We start from the raw sequence: 24,418 nt of genomic DNA on the forward strand, positions 1-24,418 counted from the left end.
AGTATTAGGTTACTGAGTAATATGGGATGGCAGTTCTTGCAAAATGTTTATTCTGGCACTTTTAGGAACCATGTTTAAATTAATGACGATTTGGAAAGATCACACAAATGTAAAATAGCTAAATCTAGTGTGACTTCATACAGTACTTCAATATAAACTGCCTGAAAATATTCTTTTGAAAGGTAAATATTTTTTTGGGTTAACCTTTCTTCCCATCTTCATGCAGTAATTTTCATAAATGGATAAAAACATGTACAAAACCATAAACTTGTGATTAATAAAATCAGCTCTAGTATATCATGGTAAGGGAGACATGAAATGGGCAGACTTTTACAGGTTTGATACTTAGCAACTTCTTTTTATTTCCTTGGTGCTGCAGAATAGCAGCAATGACTTCTTACACTATCATGGGCAAACTTGATAAACCAAATTTTGACATTATGGTCCTCTATGCCCAAAATACAGGACACAATATTAGTAGAATAATCCTTGATATGCAGAAAAACTTAATATCAAATAATTATCAAGCAATTAACTATAGGACAACCACAATTTTATCCTGTGGATCAAGTGTATCTTATTAATTGTTTATGTTTGATAGTGTTGGTTGGTTACAGTCCTCCAGCAAGTCATCTTCTCAGGTTTCTTTTTCTTCAGATGGAAAGCTCACCATGTAAAAACAGGTATCAATATGCAATTTCTTCAAAGAAAGGACATTTTTGTTTCAGGGAAAATCTTTAACGCTTGAAATCAAGCATTCTGATACTTCCACTGGAGCTGAACTCGTCCTGTTTTGCTGTGACCTGTCGCAACAAATGAAATGCTGAGACATCAATCACAAATCCAGCTCTGCCACTCCTCATCTTCTCTTTGAGCTAGTTGCACCAATATCTTTGTCTTCTATCAACAACAGGAGGGGCTGTAGGCCAGTGATATGTGTGGGATGGCTTCATTTCTCAAACATGGCTCTGAGGGGTATAAAGCCATGGGGGAGGCAGAGACCCAAGGCACAGGCAGCACCCTCCAGCAGAGCCCTGGGATTTGCTGCTGCACATCACTCTTCTCTGCACATGTAACCACTTGTAGATATTGAATCATTTACAATCTAATTCTGAGCTAATGAATGAAGACTGGCTTGCTGATGTTATGCTGCGGTTTGGCCCTCAAAGTCAATACAAGGGAAACAGCTAGAGATTTTAAATTAAAGTAAGGATATTTTATAAATTGATTATTGATTAAGTTAGCATGATAGGGGGCTAGTTATGGCCTTGTGATAAATGTCTACAATTACAAGTGTCTTAGTTGAAGGCATGATCTGAAATTAAATAATAATGTTCTAGTAGGTCTACATAAACTTGTAACTCGATTTAAATTACCAGGCTGATCACAAACAGGTCCATAACACATCAGTTCCTAGACTAATGAACCATACATCCTTGTCGACTCTAGTAATGTTTTGACAGTTTTTGCCTCAGTGCCTTTGAATTACAAGTGTGTGGAGATATATTGCTTACTGCTACAATAGGTCTCTCCCTCAGGATATGGTAGGTCACGTTTGCTGAATCTGAATTGGTTAACTGAACGATTACTTCTTTAATGCTTTAAAAAGAGATTACAATCATGTTTTGTAGTTGTAATTGCAATTTTTTTTTTTTTTTTTTTTTCCACATGGAGAAATATATTAAAAGATTGACATTCTTCGATTTAATATATTATTTAACTTTTTTTTTTTGAAATCACACTGAGTTCTTCAAATACAGAGGATTTGTATAGCATTGTGATTAATTCTAAGATGGTGATTGATCCTCTTCTCACAAACAAAATAATTCAGATTTTAAAATCTTGTCTGTCTTTACTTTCTCACTAATGAATGTATTATGTGGAAAAAAAAACACATGCAGCAACTGTCTTATAACATTACTTGTTTGAGTTTGTCCTATCAACTAACCTTGTTTAATATGGGTATTTTCCCCCCTCTACTATGTTTTTCCTGTGGCTGGTTTTTTAAAGTTGAGAAGATGCCTGTATTGCTCTATGTTGGGTCTTGTCTATGAATTTCCTATTGTTCCTATTGCAAAACAGACAAGTAAAGGAAGACAGTTTCAAAGAATGGCAGATTATATTAATATGAAATTGCTGTATTTTCTTATACATGTGTATTTTTCCACTTTTTGGAATGAAATAGAGTGGGGCTTAAATGAAACATAAAAGTTAAACACTGAGATCAGTTCTCTGATGAGGGTGGAGTATTATTTCATATGTTTGAAACGTTTATTTGATTTATTACTGTATTTGGAGGGAAAAGCAAGGCTGGCTTTATTAAACATAGTGACCTCCTGAAATGAAGTCTCTGAAAATGTACCTGTGGTGTTTCCAGGTTCTAAAGTCATAAGTAATATGTCATAAGTGGAAACTTTTGAACCTTACGATTCTCAAGATGTTTTCTCAAAGTAGGGTCCTATTTGAGTGTAGCATATTACATGATGCATCATTATTTAGTTACTCATGGGAAGATTAGGGATCTATGGTCTTGGGTACTGATGCCTTATCTTCAGATCTGCTCCCATTTGTGACCTCTGAAAGGGCCATTGTGGATGTTGGAGAAAAGCGAACTTCTGTGAGGGTCGTGGTGTCATATGCGTCCACTGTGTTGTCTTGCTTCCTTGTGGTAGCCGAATGTAGCATGGGATCTGTTGTATTCTTTATTAAACTCTGTTATTTAAATTTCAGAATAGACATAATAGTCCATAACATAGATCATAATTCCCACTACTGCCCGTTATGAATGTGTAATTATCTGCTCAATGGTCCATTATTGTAACTTTGGATTCATTATCTTATAATATGTTAAGGTTTTAAAGTTATAGTTCATGGATCATTGCCCTTCAAAGCTCTCTGACAGTCTATTAAGTAAACGCAGATGATTTAATCTTTAAAAATTTGAGTAATTATTTTTTCAAAATGACTGATGGTGTTCTAGATGGAGCATTTCTTACACCTCTCAACCTCACTGCAGTCAGGAAAGATGTACATAGAGTTAACACAGACCCTACAATGTCCTGCGAACAGTAATGCATTTTCAAAACAGAGCAAGATCAAGGCTGTTCCTTTCATGCCCGTATAATAGAGAACAATAGATAAGAGTGTTTTCTACAGTTTTTATATGTGAATTTAAAATTATTCGGCTGTATTTAGAACCATGTCAGTGTCAGTCCTGCTGAAGCCATGCTGGACCTCTTACAGTCCCCAGCTTTTTCTGTGTTTTTCCATTGCACCGTGTGCCTGATGCAGGTCGGTGTCTGAATGGTACCGAAGAAACTAAAGTAACATAGTTGTCTTATGTGCTTCTCCCACTCATCTTCTCTGCATTTCATCTTACAGTACAGAAAACTTGCAAAACGTATGGCATGGAGAGCTTACAAAGGTAAACTCTGTTTACCTTTGTTCCTCAGCCCATGGAGATTTCCTGCTCAAGGGCAATTGCACTTAGATTTAGGATCCACTACAATAGAATGGTGAACTGTGCAGGTTAACCCATTGCAGAGACGACACGATCTTGGCTTTGTCCCTGTGAAAAGGAATTTTTGATGTTACTTAGTCTGTAAGGGCTTTAGGATCCCAACTAAGATATTGTTCAGTTATGACAATTTGACAAATTATTAAACTGAAGAGATGCTGCAGTTGGATTCTAACACAAATGAATGTGTGGTGCACAGGTCACTGTACTTGGACAACCCGTGCATGCTTGATTTTTATTTTTTTCCCAGTTTCCTAAAGCTTTTCTGTCTGTCTTACAATCTGTATATTTGCCATAATTTAAATATGGATGAATGACTCTCAATTAGGGGCTTAGCTCTTCAAACAGCACCTTTCTCTTTCCTGCACTCAGGGGACGTAGGTCCTGGGAGGAATAATTTGCCATCTTTTCACAACCTTCAGACCATTGCAGTCATGCTGCTGACAAAAAAGTATATGCTTTCACTTTCAGAAGTGGCTTTTTACTATGTAGAAGATAGCTTGTCTTGCTCTGCTGTCCCTTTGACGTCACTTTGGTGACAAAGAAAAGCAAAGTAGACAGCTGAGCTAATTTTTATAAAGCAGCATTAAATCTCAGATCACTTAAATACATTTTGTACTACAGGAAGTGTTTCTGTGACTACCATCTCTGTAACTCTGTAGTTCGGAAAATCTGATTTGTGTGGCTGATAACATATTAATTAATCCTGCTACAACTTGGTCTGTATTGTCATTGCATTATGCTCCCAATGACATATATTTGCTTGGTAGTTGCTGTCATGACTGAGAGCTGGATCTGATTTCATGGGTGGCCCATGCCAGGTGTGCATCCTCTCTTGTGAACTCTCAGTGGTGCAGTGGTCGTCCTGTGTGCCCAGAGCCTCTTCCTGCTCCTGTCGTGCTACTTGATTGTGGGAGAGTGTATTTCTCCCGCAAGAAGAAATTACAGAAAACTGCTTAAAAAAACAAACACCCCAAACAAACAAACAAACAAACCCACAACAAAACAAAAAAAAAGAACCCAACCAATCAACAAAACCACAAACAAACCACAAAACAAAAACCGCGCAAAACCCAAATCACTCAGCACTCACATGACGTTGTCAGTGTTCTTGCTGGAATGCAGAGAGGATGCCGATGGGGCTGCAGGAATGACCAAGCTCCATATGAGAGTGGGCTAAAACACACAGGGATACTGAACTGTGGCTGTGAGGTGGATACCCTCAGCACTGTAAGAGCACAGATTCCTGTTTTGGGCATTTCTATATGTTTGTCTCCCTTTCATCACCATGTTGGTATTATATAAAATAGTTCATTTCGGTTAAGTATCAAAACAAAAAAAGGATAAGCCAGAAACCTCAGACAAATTTTAAAAAATACTTTTGTTGTCACAGTTTTTCTGTCTGCAGGGGACAGTGACCCCTCCTGATTCAACATCAGCCTTCAGATTCTTTTTACTGTGACTTTTTTTTTTTCCTCCCCTGCACACTATTCTTAAACTGCAGGTTATTTTAAGCCTATTGCTTTTAAATTGCAGAGCATTTAAGATGTTGCAGGCATGTAGAATTAGCTTGGATAGTATTGAAGGTCACACTATAGAGAATTAACCTATAAAGAGAGTTGGATAGTCTGCATGATAATCTTTTTATCTAACTAATGTATCTGGTTCTAATTTTATTAACCGGTGTTTATTCCTTCCTGTGCTGACAATTATATTTCAATGCTTCAGCACTGATATTTTAAACCTGTATATTTTTGTAAAAATTTTTTGTTAGAGCAAACATTATATTTATTTGGTTACTCTCATCTAATCAAGTCTGAATGTGTTTCACTCCCCATAAATCTTCCTTGAAATTAAGCTTTTTTTGTTCGTTTTGTAATGCTGTAATAATCATGGACATGGTGATAGATGAACAAAAACACTGGAGGTATAGTCTTAATTTATTATGTGAAATTAGGGAGAAGATGGTTCGGGATAAAGAAATGCAACTCATCCTAGTGTCACAAGTTTTTTCAATTAATGGTAGCATTAAAGACTTCTGATATTGCAGTAGCTCCTTAAAACAAAGTTCTGCTGTACTGCTGCTCCTCATGGGCTGGGAGCACATGGGTGCACAGTGGGTCATTTTGGGTTTCCTGTTTTCTTGGTGAGCATCAAGTGTCATGATCTTGTGAAAAAAGCTGATCTCCTCCTGCTATGTACAAATGGAAATATATGTGGTAAGAACCATGAAAGCAATAAATCCACTCATTGCTAGTAGGGTCTCAGCTAGAGCTGTGTCCACTCCCACACAGTCACTTGAGCCGTGTCTCCAAACACCATGTGCTTTTCTGTTTGGAGAAGAGCTTATAATAAATCTTTGGATTTCCTAGTAGTTATCAGCTGTTTAATAAGCTGTTTTAAAAATATAATTCAGATCAAAATTTTACAATTGGATACATGTCTGTAAATAATGTATGCAGTTGTTCAAGAATTATTTGAATACTGCTACTACTTCTACGGAAAATCTAAAACAAGACAGAAAATGACAGCACATAATTACAATGAAATAGATCTGGTTGTTAACAGTTCTAGGGTGAAATTTTGTTATTGGCAATAATAACAACATAAATGTTTGCGTTCAGTTGAGGGCATGCAGTGATATTGACAATGTTTATGTCAGAAAATTAAGTGAAGTCATGACATACTTGGAACAGTCTCCCTTCAGAGACCTAAACTTCTTAGATCTGGTAAATATTCACAGTTATAACAACTATCGATGCAGTTGATCAGTCACCACAAGTTATCCAAAACATTATGGTGACAAGAAAGGACAGTACCTTAGGTCTGATAAGAGTCAATGGCTGTGAATTTTTATTTTTATTCTAATAGTGAAATGTATAGGTTATCTTCTCTGTATGCAGGTGTTGAATTTGTGATTGTTGTACCTATTATGGAAAACAAAAGGTGAAGTCATGTTCTGGGTCTGTTGTTTTCAATGTTCTTTAAGGAGATGAGAAAATGGTAACACTTTAATGTTAAAGTATTTGTTCATTTGAAGGAGACTAAATAAATACAGACACACTCAGCAAAGTAAACAGTAGTAGGAACCAGAAGAGTGGGTAAAATGTGGAAAAAACCCTCAGACAACTTTAGTGAAATGTGAGATGAGTTCAAATTTTGTAAAAACTGTATGTTATTATGAAAAGATACAGCTTGCTGAAAGGATTATAAATGATTAACAGATATACATACATTACAGCCATACAGGAGTATTGCACAGTAAATAGTGCTCATCAGTGCCAGTAAAAAGTGTTAAAATCATTTAGACCTACTGGGCCAGTAAGCAATCCGTTAAACAGTCCACTGATTTGCTTTTTAGTAAACTAGATATTAAGAAATCATTAAACTTTTAATAACTACATGTGGCATTAATGTAAAATATGTCTAAGTCTCCTTATTCTGATGTTAAACAAGATTTGTAGTATGTTTCTGGAGATTTTCTTCTTTCCCCTTCTCAAATGTTGAGAAGGGATACCTCAACAGAGAAAGGAGAAAATTCTAAGTAGTTATGCATGTTTGACTCTTTTTGTGGTCATTATTATATGAAGTTTTAACACTTTGTGTGCTCTGCCAATTGTCTTACTGCATTACTGAGAAAACGTGTTTCTTCTTTGAGCAAAAGATAAGGAAAGAGAGAAGACTCACCAGTGTTTGGTTACAGAAATTGAAAGAGCTAACAGCCGAAGGGTTGGAACTAAACCAGAAACAGATATTGTTGCTCTCAAAGAGCATTCGCCTTGGCAATTATTTTTCTCAGGAATGGGATAAACACACCATTCCCTAAATGCAGACAGTTACGAATAGGTGTTTTAACCAGTTTGCATTTTCACAACCCACTTCATTGCAAATCAAACCAAAATTAAAAGAATAACCTGCCTTATCTTAATCCAGCTCTTTTAGGACACATGCAATGTCAATATTCATTTTCTCTTAAAAAAATGCTTTCTACTGTCCTGAGTCTCTTTCTTTGATTGTTTGGCTTCTGTAGCCTCCTATGTGGTGGTGTATCAATAAAAAAGTGTCAAGCCTGGGGAAATGTGGTCAGAAAATCAGTGGAAATGATATGTGAACTAGGGCAGGTTGGGTCGTAGGGGAGATGTGTTTCTAGATGAGTAGAAGCTTCTGAAGGGGCTTGAAGTGCCCTCCGCTGGCGGTGTGGGATTTTTACACTGCAGACTGTGCAAGCCTCTCACAGGGCTATTTCTTACATTGTCTTTAATAGAAAATGACCAAACTCATAAGGGAATTGGAGATTTAGAAAAGCTGAAATATCTGCTGAAATGCTGGACTTTGTGTCTGCTTTTACTATTGATTGACTGGTGGAGAAGTCTGGTATAGAGAAATATGACAGTGAGATGACATGAGGTGAAATATTCTTTCAGTTATATATGACCTCGGAATTTGTGAATGGCAGTATGAAGTGGAACTAAGAATGAATTATGTGAGGACATCCTAATGAGTAGGAGTTGGTTTTGATTAAATTATACCCACTACAGAATTTCTAAGCTTTAGAAGAAATGCATTTCATATTGCAATTCATCACACAAAGACAAAAAGGGAGGGAGCTTCTATAGGTGGAGGTACAGGCTGCTTTATTTATTTAGTAGTGATGTCTGGCAATGGGGTTGAATACCACCATGGCATTCAAATGTTAAGGCAATGCTCCTGACCGTTCACACTTTGTCCATGCTGTAACTTTAGATCATAAACTGCTCTAAAACATATGTTCATTTCTTGCAGATAAAGCTTGGGAGTTTTAATCTATATTTAATCATGTTGATTTTTTTTAAATTATATTTTCATAAACCTGATTAAGTGAATAGGGAGCCATACCTCAATCATTGTTAAGAAATGTGTAAGATTTTTAGCTAAACAATTACTTAACTGAGGTTTAGCTTCTGAAAGAGGCCTTTAAGGGCTGTTTACATACAAGACACATGACTAGTGGAAATAAAATATAAAAAATTATTAGTCAGTGAGAACTTTGCTTAGATAATCTGCAATAGTTTATCTTCTGGGGTGAGCTTTGTGGAGAGTACAACACTTTTGCAGTTCTGTCAGATCTCTGATACAGGGTTTTTATGCTGACATGAATGCAGGTACCTTCAAACTGCTTATTTAAAGGAAGTGATTTCACAAAACCTGACATTTATTATTATTCTTTTCCTCATGGATGACATAAGGTGGATTTGTTACCTGTGATTCTTATTGATTCTCATACAATTAGTCAGTCTGAAGGAGAAATTTTGAGCGTCATTCAAAAAGCTGTGGAAATGCAAAGACCAGATATGAATTTGTCACTTTCTAGAAAAATACCTCCACTGTGGAAAGGAAGGTAAGCAAAACTTGCTTAATTTAAAGCTGGCAGCAGACTCTGATGTACTTTGTCTGACATACTTCTACAAGTCTCTCCATGTAGACTAGAGAACTGCAGTATTTTCAGAGCAAAATTTTATTTTTACCAGAGAAGTATCCAGTGATACAGTGTAAAGGAAAACTCTTACATAACTCTAACTTTCCCCTCGTGATGAAGACAATGAAAGCACCTTGACATTTAGTCTAGAAGTGTGCAGTGTTTTATTTGAAGATATTTGCTCTCTAGGATAACTTTATAAGGTGCACATTTCTTTCTTGGAAACCTCAATCTAGACTGTCAGATAAGCACCAGCAATGTTTGCTAAGATAAGAGATCAAAAGCACTGCCAGACCAGGCAATGCCAATGCCATGGGTGGCTGGAGACAATAGGAAAAGAATGGCAAAGGCTGTATAACTCTTTACACCGTCTCACTGGTTTTATGATCATGGTAAAAAGATAACTGAAAAAAGCGAGTAATGTGTAATGGTCCTCCTGTTGAATATCCAACATCTTGTTGATGCCTCTTGAGTATTCAGGAGATGTTGTTACAGATAGTGTTCCTCAGCCCAAGTTCTTCCAGAATGGAAATACGCCTAGTAGATTTTCTGGTTTGTCAGGTTTTGATGTTATGATCCTTTTCATGATTACTTTAGCCAAAGAAACTCTAAAATTAGTGTGTTCCATCAAGTTATTTACATCTGACACCTGAAGTGAATATTGATGTGTTAGTGAAACGTTATAGACATTTCAATAGCAGTGGAGAATCGGGGTCTTTTGCGTTTTTACACTTGGTAATTTAAAACAAATAAAGAGCTTGCAATCTGAATAAAGTCATGCAGAAGTGATGTGAGATTCACTGGCTAATGCAAACCAGACGAGCTCTGCTAGAGCTCAGAAATAGGGTTTATCTTGTAACTCATATCACAAAAATTAAGAAGGGTTCTGACTCTGAATTTGGATCCTTTTAAAGCCCATTTTGTGCTTCCCATTTTGTGTTTATTCAGAATAAGTTTTGTTAGGTGTCCAGCAGTTCTGAAGATGCCTACCTAGCCAAGTTAGGCCTGGGGACTGAGGGGCATGTTGCCACTGCCTTCAGCTCTTTTGGGGTTGCTTTACTGCTGGAAGCATCATGCTGTGGTCATGCAGGCTCCTGCCACTGGCTGCAGTGGAGCAGAAATGGCCTCTCAAAGTGAGAAGAGATGTCGAGTCGGTCTGTGTGCCTGGGCCACTGAAATGATCAGGTACAATTTTTCTAACCACTTTGAGTGTGACCCTGACTGTCACTGACTGGGAATGTGTCTTAGATTGTCCTTTCACGGCCCTGAATAATGGTTCCTTTTCCTACTCAAAGCTGATAACTAGGATATGCTGACATTTATATGTCATATTGGGTCCAGATAAATGCTGAGGTGAAAAATATACCTACAGATGCGTAGAGAGACGTGTCTTGAATTTGTGACATACCTTTGCGTTCTCCAAAGGGATAAGATATCTTGCTGTAATTATGTAGTTCATCAACTGGCCACTGCTTGTGGGGCTTGCCTTGGCCACTGCTGAATTTGGAGACCCACACATTAATTTTAACTCTGATGACAATTGGCTGTAATGTTCCCTGTTGTCACTGCAGCCATTGAGGTCAGGCCTAATGATATGCCAAGAGCTCTGTGACAGTTTGCATACAGACGTGGTTTACTCAGGTCTCAGCACTGCCATTCTCAGAAGATGAGGAGGTATTGAACTGTCAAACTGAGACTGAGCAGGTGACAGCTGATGCATTTTAGATCAGCTGCCTTCATGACTGATTTAGTAAACCTAACTGAGAGCAACCAGGCTTTTTCTCCTCCAATATTATACACTTCTTAAAAAAAGAAAAATAAAACAAAGCTGTGAAAATGTGTATTTTTATTTTGAAATGCTAGCCTTTAAACTTTCTTTTCACTTTGAAATCTTTAAGTGTAAAAATGATCCAGGATGCAAGATCTGAGAGAATTTTTTCCTATGGAATGAATTGAGGTAGAGAAATATTTTTATCCTTTCCACAGCTATATGGCAACTTAACATCTGACTCCTCCAGTCAATCACTTTACCTGCTGTCTTCGATATATCATAAAACTTCTTTAAATAGATAATGCTCAAAATAACACAGAAAAGCAACAACATTGAGAAATACATGCAACTAATGTAACAACGGTTTTCCTTCTCTTTCCTGAGTTGCTGCTTCTTAATTTTGAGAACATTGATTAAAAAATAAAGGTATTTCATAGCATGGCCAGAGTTAGTCTAGGCCTTGAAACCATTTCATAAAACACACCAAGCTTCTAACAGACAATGGTGTGGCAGAACAAATGTCACTGTCATTGCAGATTGGTGCTTATAGAGCTGATTGCTGTACCATGGAAGAATTAAATTTTCTCCTGTGTGCAGAGAGATCTCTAGTCATTTCTGGTGGATAACATTAACATTCAAAAGGCTTAACAGGGGGCTTAAGTGGCAAATTCTTTCCTGTCCATTACTTGTTTACAGGATCTCCTTTTGACAGAAGAACCACATGGTCAGAGAAAGGGGAGAGAAGTTTTGTATATGTCATTTTACTGGAAACATCCAGTTGCTTGGAGCATTTTTTCTCTGTCGTGTCTACTGGTATGCAAAGGACACAGTGTGGGAAGAGATCTCTGCATCTCTCCTCTCTTTTTAACTGAAATATCCCTCTCAGAAAAGCTCTGCCATTGCTCCCTGTGGTCTCATGAGAATGCTCCTTTGTTTGGTTTGACTACCAGAGAATATACTGGATACTATATACCTTGGGTTCAGGGGAAAATGATTTGTACGTCAAAAGAATTTCTTGAGGTTTTTCTTGAAGGCTTAAAAATGTAAAGACGAGATGATAATGTGCAGAGTGTGAAGTATGTTTTTCTAAGTGACTTGATAAGACGTTGTGTATGTTTGTTCCATGTGTGTTATATTGTTTTTGAGAATTCTTGTTCGGGTGTTTTGTTTTGTTGTTGTTTGTTTGTTTGTTTGTTTGTTTGTTTTAATTCCCAATCCATTAAATACTGGAAAATTGGATCACTGGAGCAATGAATAAACTTGGTGCATATAATGGTCAGAGATGTCCAAACCCTTCTGCATTTATTTTATTCCCCTGGAAAATTGCAAGCTGAATATAAAAGTATTTATGTAGAAGTCACATAAATGATATTCTTCCTTCATCACCAGTGCAGCTGGGACTGCATTATTTCTAGTGGTGACTGACGTTTTCTCTCACCTCTCTGTCCTCTCCTCATGAAAATGCTTAGCTGCTCCTGAGCAGCGCGAGTGTCGGACAAAGCACAGAGTCCTGGGGTTTGCCTTTGGGAGGTCAGATGGAGGGAAGTGCCTGGCGAGGAGATGAGCAGAGCTGTGCTGGATCAGATATGCCAGTCACTAGAAGAAAGGTGGTGACCCAGGGAGGGGACAGTGCCAGATCGCTGCATGGTGCAATCTCTATAGCACAATTCTTTAGTGGCTCTTGTTATTGTTTCCTTGGTGTATTAAAAGGGAGAGTGGGGGGAGCAGTTGCAAAATGCTTTAGAAAGCAGATTTATATATATATATATATATATGCATATATAATTAGCACTAAAAACAACCTTAAAAAAGTAGTAAGAAAACAAAATACTTCACAATTTCCAGGTAAGGGGGGAGGGGTTGGGGGCAGGGAAACATCTTTTAAATCTCTGTTGTATCTTCATATTAGAGAAATGCCTTATAGCTCATGATACAGGCTCACTTCCCTATATGTTGAAAACTCGCTTCAATATTTATTGCAATTTGAGGTTCTCTAAGTTGAATATAGTGATGCAAAACATCATTCCAGCAGCATGTTTTCTCCACAGACTGTGCTGCGCAGTCCTGCATCATAAAAAAAGAGAAAAAGAAAAAGAAGGCATTTGGATTATAGAGAACAATAATGTTATCAGGGATATCTGTGAATTGCTTTCTATAAACTTCTGTAATATATCTTTCAAATATATTAACATGTGTAATTTTTAGGTTCTGATTCTTTGTAGGCTTCTTGTGTTTTCTTTAAATTTTCCCCAAACCTTCTGTTTTCTGTTGGCAGGGAAAGTTTCCATTTCTTTCTGTGTTTATTGAAGTCCATACCTGACACTGCAGTCCCCATAGCTACACACTGGTCCGCAAATGTCGCCTGACTGTTGGTGCCATTTATGTCTGCAGTGTAGAGTTTGGTACTAGGATCCTGTCACTTAAATCCAGATGACAGCCTGGGACTGGGCATGAACCCTGATGGCTCATTGTGATTCAGCATCCGTGCCAGCAGGGGAAGGAGATAAACACAGCAGTGAAATGGGCAGAGGGTGCCTTTAATGGATGTTGTTAATAAGAGGAAGGGTGTTTTCATTTTAATGGTGAAATACATTGTTTTTCCCCAACTTGCTATTTTTCCCCTGCCCCCACGCATGATTTAATACACAGAAATATTACTACATGGTTGGGAACTAGTTGTCTGGAGAGAAATGGTGCACACCTGGGCTGTAAGTATTGTGTTTCCTAGAACAGGTGAACCAGAGGTTTATGTGCGGCTTGTGGGGGCCTGAGTGGGTGAGGTGAGCTTCCCTTCTTGATATATTAATTAGCATAGTAATTGGAGAGGATGTTTTGCTGAGACTGTCCTTGTGGCATCAAGAGTTCATTCTGAAAGAGAGAAAATAGTGGGTTTCTGCTTCTCACACATTATTTCTGTTTCTAGACAAACACAACAAGACAATGCAAAATCAAAGGCGTGCTGACAGGTTTGGTAACCCTGTCAGGAGAGGGAACCAAATGGTGGTGCTCCTGGCCCAAGTCATTATAGGCAGTGGTTGGTTGTGTATGCACTGCAGGCACTCCTTTGCTGTAGGGTAGCTGTTTGTAAAGCTCAACGAGGGAAAGTGAGAGAGAAGCTTGTTGTGTTTGCAGCTAGAAAGATGTATTTAGATCTGGGTGTAAAATTATCAAGTCACTTCAACCTTCTTGTATTTTACTCTGTATGTTTGTACTTTTCAACCTTTTTTGATCTAGGAACATCTCAACCTTTTCCATGGAAGTATAGTGACTTAAAGCCCCGTTGACAATCAGCTTGAATTTTTAATGTTTTCTTTTCAGGTTGCCCTTGCAGATATCCAGATTTTGTTAAACAACTCTTCACTCTAGCTGAGGTCTAAGCTCAGACTTCCCGAGAGCATGAAGTTACTGGTTGAAGGCCACCCTGAGAAATTGTATGAAAAGGGAAGCTACCAAAGGGAAATGAAGTCCTGGTGGGATGGTGATGAGCAAATAATTCTAATTATTAAAGGAACTGAATTTTAAAAGTATTATAAAATTGTGTCAGAAGAAAGTACAGGAATCAGTCAGCCAAGTGAACAGGCTTTTTTTTTTTTTTTCATGGTTTCTTTTTCTTTGGAGATCTGCTTGCTTAGGAGAAAAGGAAGACAGTAAGTAGTTCTTTTTCCCCACAGACAATGAATATTTTTTTGTGCTTATGTCTGGATGTCTCTCCTGGCCATGAGCTTTCCTTTGTCTGTATAGGTAGGAACAAGTTAGAATTACCTGGTGCAGAACACCTGCTTGCTCCAAGATGCTGAACTGCTGCCTAATAGAAAACTTGATGTCTTGTGCAGTTCTCAATGTGAATCTACCCTCTTCTATTTCTTTGACTCTTGGCTGTGTGTGATGACTTCTGCAATAAGGAGGAATGGCTAAAAATCAATGGAAAGCTGTTTTAAAACTTTCACACGTGAATTGGTATGTGTGCTTGGCATAGATTCTCAAATACAGTCAGAGGAAATCAATGCCAAGAAAAGGATGCTGGCAAGGAGGAGGTGCATCAAAGAAGTTTGGATTAAATTATAATATGTAAAACCTCTTTAAACAGCATAACAAGTCACTAGTATTGTTTGGCGTTTTGGTGTGTGGTGGTTTTTTTTGTGTTTGTTCAGTTTGGTTGTTTTTTTTCTGTGTGTTTTTGGTTCATTTGTTTGTTTGGGGTTTATTTTGTTTGTTTTAAAGGAGTCTGTTTTCTGTCTGTATTTCTCAAATCCTAGAAAAACAGTAGAGCCAAGCATGTTTAGACTTTTGGGATCTTGAGGAGGAAGCCAGCAGCCAACCATATCCATTTAATCAGCCAGCTTGTTCTTTAACTCTGGGGTCTACATAGGGAAGGATATTTACTTTTTAGGCTTTTGGCAGACAAGGATGGATTGCATCCTTTACATGGCCAAAGGAAGAAGAGACATTCTGTTTAAGGAACAATTTATTTGATTGTCTTTCTTTGACTTGAGTATTGTTTTTAAAAGCAGTATGCTGGCTGGCATAGATTCTTGGAAAAATGTTGGAGCCTGCCAGGTTGTGGGGATAGGAGGAGACTGAGATACATGTCATATTCCTGGTTCCACACCTGGGAAACTTGAAAGATAAATTATCAAAGTGTCTACTGAGTGCTATTAGACAACAGTTTTTGGAGGTCTCTGTATTGTAAAAGCCTGTTTTAGTAACAGCAAATTGAAAGTTCCTCTTGCCTCAGAGGTGCTACTAATATTAATAAAGTTCCTGATATGCATAAATGTTTACAGAATTAAATAACAAGGGTATCATCCTCTTTTTCTTTTTTTTTTGAGGACTGGTGTCCTACATTTGGTTTGGGTGGAGAAATATAGTAGTCAAGCATGTCCTTTATTGGTTAATCACATTTAATGGAGAGTCAGTTTAATTGTGCATTTACTACTATAGTAAATAGTCTTCATTTTATAGAAATGTTATTTCATTTTAAAAATATGCTCAAGATTTTTAACTTTGCTTATGTAAGTATGCGGTGTAAGTTTCTCTTAAATTGTATTTGTGCTTCTTAGAAGGGAGTCTTTCGTACTCCCTTTTCTTCCTGTGCCACATGGCTGCTAAAGTTATAATTGCTTTTTAAATCTTTTATGATCTCATATTTTCTTCTCGGGTTTCTTTCAGTTTTTGAAATGCACCTATGATAGTGCTGAAAAAAAATGATTTGGCGAATTACTATCTGCATTTAAAGTGGCCTATATGTGTGCACATAAATACAGGTAGGAAGTGAAGGTTTAGTTCATGTGAATATTTGTAGAAATACTTCTCACTCACAGTAAAACCTTGTTAACAGAAAGGACTGCAACAAACTGTCTTTGAGTTTCATCTGTGGGTTTGGTGAAGAAAGACAAATTTTTACAAAGAATGAAGGGGAAACAGGAAAAGGAATGGAAAAGGTAAAAGAGCGAAGAGAGAGGAGAAGCAGATAAACAGGACAACTCTTCACCAGATGAGAGTTTAGGCCTCTCAGCAGCCTTACTGGCATTTTGCAAGGATTAGAGTGTGTTTTACACATTACGTGAAGAAAGGTGTTTCAGCATGTAGCATGAAGTTTTTGAAACTGGGACAATATTGTTATGGTATTTCCTCTGTTTTCTGCAGAAATGAAGCAGCTCTTGGTTCACATGCGCAGCAGATCCCTTTGTGAGCAGGGACAGACCTGGGGAGTTTCTCAGTAGGGTATGGTTCCATGTTTGTCAGAAGGAGAGGGAAAAAATTAGCTGCAAGTCTTCACATGGGTGCTGGCAGCTCAGCTTCCCTTAGGGATTTCTCTGACATGTTATAGGAAGAGGAAAATCTTGGCAAAACCAGGTGTGTTTTATGAGGGTAAGAATGATTATCATTCTTATCTGTCCTGGTCAGCTGAGGTTGACTTTTTCTGTCCCCTGGCTGATTTCATAGCTGTGCCCCTAGATACTAAAGCTAGCTGGCAATTCAGTAACTGGTCCTGCCCTTCAATATTGCTAGTTAATGCATAATTGAGTACTTGCTAAAATTATTAAATACTGGTGGAGAAGGTAAGTGTATTTCAGAGTAGAAAAATGTATTTGTGTAGATGTCTAGATTTGTATTTTTTGCTATACTACTTATTTGATGCATGTGCCTTTTTTTTTCTTTTTTTTTTTTTTTTTAGAACAAGATCTCAGCTGTAGAGAAAAATCTTTCAAAAACAATAAATCAATTCTGGATCCTTTTATTATGGGCCTTATTTCAAGTTGTGGACAGGCCACAGGAATAGAAGGAAAGAAAATTGCATTCTACAGCTACCAGAAGCTGGAGGAGGACAGCCCAGTCACCATCATCCCTCCCCAGCCTGTGTGTGTGCTCACTGGCTCCCCAGCCAAAGCACTGCCGAGAGACAGCTCAGCTCAGCCTACGAAGAGTGGCAGGAGTATTTGATAGGGTGCTGATGAGAGATTGATCTCCCCAGTTATGTTATGCAAAGTAGGCTAATGAAGCAACCCAGCATGGTACTGTGAACTGGCAGAAGTGGTAGGCTGGGATGACAAATGGAGCTATTTTGGCCAGGTCTTTCCTTTGCTCCTCTGGACAAATGAGCTGTAAGTGCACATGCAGCTGGTGCTTAGCTTCCTCTCCCTCCTCACTCCTATCTATTCCTCATTGCAAGCTCTGGTTTCGAAGCACAGCTTTGAGACAAAAAGGAATCGGCAGACTTGTGACGTAAGACCAAAGTGTCATCATTTTCAAGAGTCTTTTCAAAGCAGGGCTTGCCAGGGAGATGCGCAAAGGTACTATTAATTTACAGTATTTTGGGAAAATACACTGGATGGAGAGCAGTACTGTTGGTAAATGTATTATTAACTTGCAGTCTTCGTACTTCATTTTTAAGCTCTAATATGGGATTTTCCCAAATCCCTAGTCATTTAGTTCAAAGAGATGAAGCTATTGGATTATTGTCTCTTTCCTGTCAAGGAACCTGCAAAATTCCTTCTAGAGCCTGGGTACAGAGGCTTTTAAATAGAACAATTTGGTGGCATACTTGGCAGCGCATGTGTATGGTTCATGTGAAAGTAATTAGTGAAAACTAAATTTAAGACAGAAGATCTTGCCATGGGTGGAAAAATAACTCAGACTGTAGACAACACTTTATTCAATAAGGTTTTCTGAGGAATTTTCTTTCTCCACATCTCTCCACCCCAAACAACTGTTCTTAACTTCACAAAAAAGCCCTTGACTGCTAAGACAATTGTTCTACCATCGTCTTTATCAGAGTTTCTAACACAGTCAAGGAAACAGAAGCAATACAAATATTTGTGCACTAGTGTCATGCCAGTCATTGATCAGCACTCCTTTGAACTAGGCACTGTACAGATGTATGGCAAGAAGAAAGTCCTTTTTGGAAATACCTATAATCTTTCCACAGTTTTAGCAAATACGTCAACAAATAATGGACATATTTTAAGGAATCCACTGCTTTTGTTTGTTGTTCTTTCACAACCTAAATGTATTCCTGCAGTCCATCTACAAAGGAATGAAGTACGTCAGGCAACACTTGCAATGAGCAGTGCGTCTGTCCTTAAACCATGAGGATCTTTATCCAATTAATTTTTTTTTTTAAATTGTTTTTCTTTAATTTTTCAAATCTAGTTACCATTAGCTGGACAAAGGTTCTGAGGCTAGTATTAAATCAATCATATTGGTAAAATTGCTTCTAGTTTTACAGGCTATTAAGGGAAATTACTAAGTCCAGAGCCATGGAACAGGAGCTTTGGTATGCCACTTTTACAGGCAAGTTCCTGGATTTACTAGGCTTCTAAACCTGCAGTGAGTTTAATTAGAAATACTAAGTTGCAAGTGAAATCAGAAAATACAGGAGTAACAAAATAGTTGTATTTATTTGCCCATTTGCTGTACAATTCCTTTTTAATTGCTTCTTCTGCCGAAGCAGTGTTAGAAGAACACCTTTGTAGGTTTAATAGCATTTTCTGTGGATAAATGGTCAAGAGATCAGACTCTGTGTTAGATCCAGAAAAATTTTAGTGTTACTGCTATTGCTAAGAGGTGACCCAAAGAAATGTGAAACATTAAATTTTTTCTCATGATGACTTGTCTTCCATGACAAAGTGTAAAGAAGACGAGAACAATTTTGTTATTTCCTTTTAATATTAAAAATCTCCCTTTGAGAACACAGAAAAGATTGGCTACATCCCCAGACTTCAAATGAGAAACAAGTATGATTAATCTTTTCTTTTTAACAGAGTTTTTCTTTGAATAACATGTTTGATTTTCAGATAAAGAACTGTTGAATACAAATCCAAGCACTTTCAACAATTTCAACACAATTTTGAAATTCTAACCAATCTCTTGTTATGCTGGATGTTATAATTTGACTATCTCTCTTGAGTTTTCTAGGAAAAAGCAGAAGAGAGAAGAATAATTTTTCTGATATAATAAAAGATATAGCTGCCCCATCACACAGCTTCATCCACTTTTGTCTGCCAGAATAACTGTAAAAGAAAAAACTACTTCAAAAGGAAAAGCATTTTATAGGTTTTTGTACTTCCCCCAAGTCTTTGTTTGAGACCACTACACATCTTCAGTAAATTTCTCATCCCATGTTTTGTTGGATAACCATCTGCTTATCTGATAAACTATGATCGTTTTGGAATAATGACACTTATTTCATTGGAATTGTAATTCAATTTGTAAGGCAAACTTTGAGCTCAGAATCTCACTTGACTTCTATATATGCATGTTTGGGACTTTTCTAATGGTCTCTAAACTGACTCCATTTACTGCATGTGTGTGTATGACATTTTTATTCGTGTTAGAATAAATTATGTGTTCTAGTATTATTTTGCAAAATCCCTCATCCTCTGTTGTGAAGGCAAGCATTAAAGCTCAGAAAATTCTGTAGTAGATTGAGCCAGATCAGTCTGGTAGTAGAAGTGCCACTGGTACACTGAGAATAAGAGAACAGTGTGTGGAGAAATGGTAACGCTGGACTTCGCAGTTTTGAGATCTTTGCTGACATCCAGTGACCCTTCAGTAAGGACAATCTTCTTCCTGTCAATGAGGTGGCAGATAGACTATGTGTATGTGGAGCCTTGATTTGTTCTGAAGTGATGCCAGTAGAGTCTTTCTCTGTAAATATTTTTTCTATAGTGTACTGGTTTTGGCTGGGATAGAATTAACTTTCTTGACAGTAGCTGGTATGGGGCTGTGTTTTGGATTTATGCTGGAAATAGGGTTGATAACACAGGAATGTTTCTGTTATCACTGAGCAGTGCTTACACAGAGCCCACATCTTTTCTGCTCCTCATACCGCCCCACCAGTGAGCAGGCTGAGGCTGCACAAGGAGCTGGGAGGTGACAGAGCTGGGGCAGGTGATCCCAACTGACCAGCGGAATATTCTAGACTATATGACATCATGCTCAGTATGTAAAGGTGAGGGAAGTACATTCAGAGTGATGGTGTTTCATCTTCCAAGTAACCATTACACATGATGGAGCCCTGCTATCCTGGAGGTGGCTGGACACCTGTCTGCCCATGAGAAGTGGTGAATGAATCCCTTGGTTTGCTCTGCTTGTGTGTGTGGCTTTTGCTTTACCTGTTAAACTGTCTTTATCTCAACCCAAAAGTTTTCTGGCTTTTACTCTTCTGGTTCTCTCTCCTATCCCACTGGGGTGGGAGGAAAAGGGATGTAAGTGAACAGCTGCATGGGGCTCAGTTGCTGGCTGGGGTTAAACAGTGGTATATTGCTATATAAAAGTACTTAATCAATACAATTCTGAGTATGGATGCAGTGAAACCAGTCAAAGAATGCCTTTAGCAGTATATTTTGCTTCCTTGGTCAATACAACTGTTATAGCCACATTTTCATACAGTTTATCCACTTCCACACCAAGCAGGGCTGTATGGCTTTAAAAAGCCCTTGGAAATAGTGTGAACTCCAGTTAGCTGCTTCTGTTGCTACCTGAAATATTAGTTTTGTGGCTTTTACAGTTGAACTCAGAGTTTTGCCTTTCATCTTATCTCAATAAGTTAATGAGCTATAGGTATTTTGGTAGTAGAGATTAAATGTGAGAAGAAAAGATTAGGGGAAGAAAACAGAAGAATGGTAATGTGGCCTCTGACATTTCCTTTATGGAAGCATCCATCCCTGTCTGCATGGTGTAGCAGAGCATTTTAATCTTTATTCTTGAAGCACACAATGAGCAGCATCACTCTTGCACATCGGTCCTTTTTAGACGTTCCTCTGAACCTAAACTTGAGGACCTGTGTACATGAGAGGTGTCTGAAGGTACATGTGCCACTGTTGGCTTCAGAACTAGCTTTTCTACTTTTTTTTCCATACCTGAAATGAATGAAAATATGAATCATTCCCTGAATTCACAAAATGGCAATTCATCTATGCCTAACCTTGTAGCAGGTGCACTCCAAGAATGTTGTTAAGTGGAACCTCTTGGAAAGACAGGCAAAGAAATGCCAAAATACCTAATCCCAACAAGGGCTAGATAATGGAAAATGTCTAGAGAATTCAAAAGTAAAAGGAACATGTCTGTATCATGTATCCTTAGATTTGGGCAGAAAGTGATGTTTTTTAAAATTGCATTTTTAGATTGGAAGTGCCAAATTAACATGTCTACATTGGACGCTTTTCACTTTCTTAATTTTTTAAGATCTTTTTATCTGACACACAATGAAAAAGGCATCCTCTTCCTCTTAGTGACCTTAGAAATGTAGCAGTCGGACAAGAAGAAACAGATGGCAAACAGGCAGTTGGCACAGTAAAAAGAAAGTACAAAAGAATATTTTTATTGAAGTGTGGCATCCAAGGACACGGCCTTTTTGTGTCCAATATTTTTGTTTTGCATTGTTTATGTAAACTTTCATAGTTCCATTTTTTTTTTTTTTCCAGGAAAGTTGAATACTTAATGTAATTATTTACAGATGATGTTTTATTTTATTTCCAGCATTTTCTTTTTCCACAAATGTTTATAGCAGAGAGTGGTGCTATACTCATTTGAAATCCTACCTCTGCTTCCTCAGACTTACTTTCCTCTCACTATCTGGATGGAAGTATTAATGTATTTCACTGAACATTTCTTAAATAGCAATTGATCTTTATACCTCCAGGTCCCCTTTCTGATAGCAACGACATTTAGGGCCATTGTGAAGCCTTTTTGACCTGATTATGTGATTCCAATTGGCTGTGCACCGCGCCGCCCAGTGTGCTGGCTGATGGAAAAGCTGCGGTTCAGAGCTCAATTCTCGCATCACTGACAGCAGCTACACACAGTCAGGCAGAGGTGGGTTTGGCCCTTCATGATGAATTTGGGTTATTTCTTATTTTTCTGTTTCAAATTTCATCTTTCTGTTTGAGGTGGTACATGTTCCCAGATGCTTTCTATATTCAGGACGAGTTCTTGCTGCGATCATCTCACTCTGAATGAAACTTCAGTAGCAGCTATAGCTTTTTATACTTTAAATGCGAATTTCAGCCTTGGTTAAGCGAGAAATTAATTCTGACCGGCCTTCTACTAAACCTGCCAAATGAATGGCAATTAACTCTGGACTATTAAACCCAAAAAAGCTTTTCTGTAACTTCTGGGAACTGACTTGGAACTTCCTTTACAAAAGGGAAAGAAAAGCAAATGAGGAGCTGCCAAGGATTTTTGTGGCGCCTTTGTGGAGAATGAGAATATTATAATATCCTGTCTTCTGGTTCATTTTTAGCTTCCTCAGTTTTCTGGCAGAAGGAATTGCCACGCTCTCCAGGTCCAAGACAGCCCTTGGTATTTGTTGCTGGCTCTCTTTGTCAGTCCCATTACTGTTGGGTTTTCAAGTTCTCCCTAAAACAGAGGTTAGACAAATGGATGGGTTGCTGGTTCTGCACACCTCTCCCCACAGACTTGTGCTTAGCACCAGTAAAGTTTTGTTTCTGGGTTATTTTTTTTTTCCATCAGTGTCTGTGATTGGAATAATTTTCCATGTTTGTTTTATGCTTTTCAATGTTGGGCATATATTCAAAACAGTAAACAAGCAAACCCGCTTCCAAAGACCCAAGAACTGCAGGCAGATGTTCTTGCTGGGCTCAGTGCCCCCACATACTGTGTGCACCTTCTCCTCTTCTAACTGGGCCTTTTGGCTGTGTCTGCACAGCACCAACTCCTTGGCTGTTGTTAACTGGTGATTCGTCCTTTGGCTTCCTTCTACCCATTTGCTTCTATGGTATTAAAAGATTTGCTGTGATATTCTGACTGTAACTGGAAATAATATTTCTTGCGTAGGCAGCGTAACATAGCTCTAAAGGAGGTGCATCCTCTACAGACAAGCTAATAAAGCAGTGATATTTAGCAGATATCATTATAATTGTCTGAAGCTATTAATTATAGACACAAATGGGCGGAGAAAAAGAAAATGCATACTTCAAAACTGTCAGTCATTTAACAGTAAGATCACTCAGCAAAGCAGAAGGCAGATTGTTTTGGGGTTTTTGAGCAGTGACAATCTCAGCGTTATGTAGTGAAATTTGCTAAGCCTTTTACGTGTAGATATTCACTTTGCTCTGTGTATATTAAACATGTGGTTATCCATTCCTAACACTCATAGACTGCAAAACCTTCTGTACAGAAGGTGAGATGGGCTCACTGATTGAAGGTCCAATGTTTGACTGAGCTGAAGCATTCTCTGAGCTTCGAGAAAGGTTTTTACTCAATGCTCTTTCCCACAGGAGTTCACATTTGGTGTTTTATCTCTGGGAGTGAGCTTAGTGACAGATGCACACTGAGAGTCGAGAAGAAATGCCATGGGAGCCGCTTAAGAGCATTCAGATGCAGAGATGGCATTTGATTCCCAGACTTCTTTGCTGTAGCTGCTTTATAAGAAATCTAAATCAGGAAACTCTACAGGGTATCAGGAAAGCAGACTTCTGATCTGTGTGCTCTCGCCATTACAACCTGAGTCCTGCTTCTGAAACAATAAACAAACCTAAAGGTTGTTTAATAACTCCTATTCATTTTGATGGAATCTGTGAAGTGGCAAAATAGCAGGTGTGTGGACACACAGCCGTGTGCAGTGGGGCTGTAAGAGTTTCCTGACAAGGTGTTAACAGGTTGCCTGACATACTCATTGTAACTGTTTTCATTTAATGTAGAAATTGTGTTTGTCTAATTCCTACATGTTGTTCAGGCAAAATGTTCTGGATGTGTTTTAAAGCAAGTGCCAGTCTTTTGAAATGGTTCCCAGTACCTGTATTATAGATATCAAATACTCTGTTAGAGATAGTCAAGCTTGAAATATTTCTTTTGCATTTTGTTTTTTATATGTTCATGTTAATTTGTATTTATAAATATCCAGAGGTGATTAATTGAAGCTCTGCAGCAATCCTTTTTCTTTCCCTTTACATGTATAGAGCCTGAAAAATCTAAAGTACCTTAGGAGCAGGCATGCTAATATTATGTTGAAACTTTGCCTTTCATTCAGTGGAAAGGAAATTTTTTTGTGATTCATTTGGTGCCGTGAAATTAAGAAAGTCACCTGAAATGAATGAAAGAGTAAATAACTAGATGGGAAAAGTGATAAAAATGTAAGCACCGCAGCTATGGGATAAGACATTCTATGATATCAAAACTGTGAATTGTTGATGAAGTTTGAAGTCATTCC

General features: G+C 38.0%; 1 long non-coding RNA gene across 1 annotated transcript in view; it reads left to right on the top strand.

The window, feature by feature from the left end:
* Positions 1–24,418, top strand: part of LOC139828223 (uncharacterized) — a 175,271-nt gene that overhangs the window by 150,138 nt on the left and 715 nt on the right. The gene's annotated exons all lie outside the window — the stretch shown is intronic.

Source organism: Patagioenas fasciata, chromosome 6 (assembly GCF_037038585.1).
Source record: "Patagioenas fasciata isolate bPatFas1 chromosome 6, bPatFas1.hap1, whole genome shotgun sequence".
Taxonomy (NCBI): Eukaryota; Metazoa; Chordata; class Aves; order Columbiformes; family Columbidae; genus Patagioenas; species Patagioenas fasciata.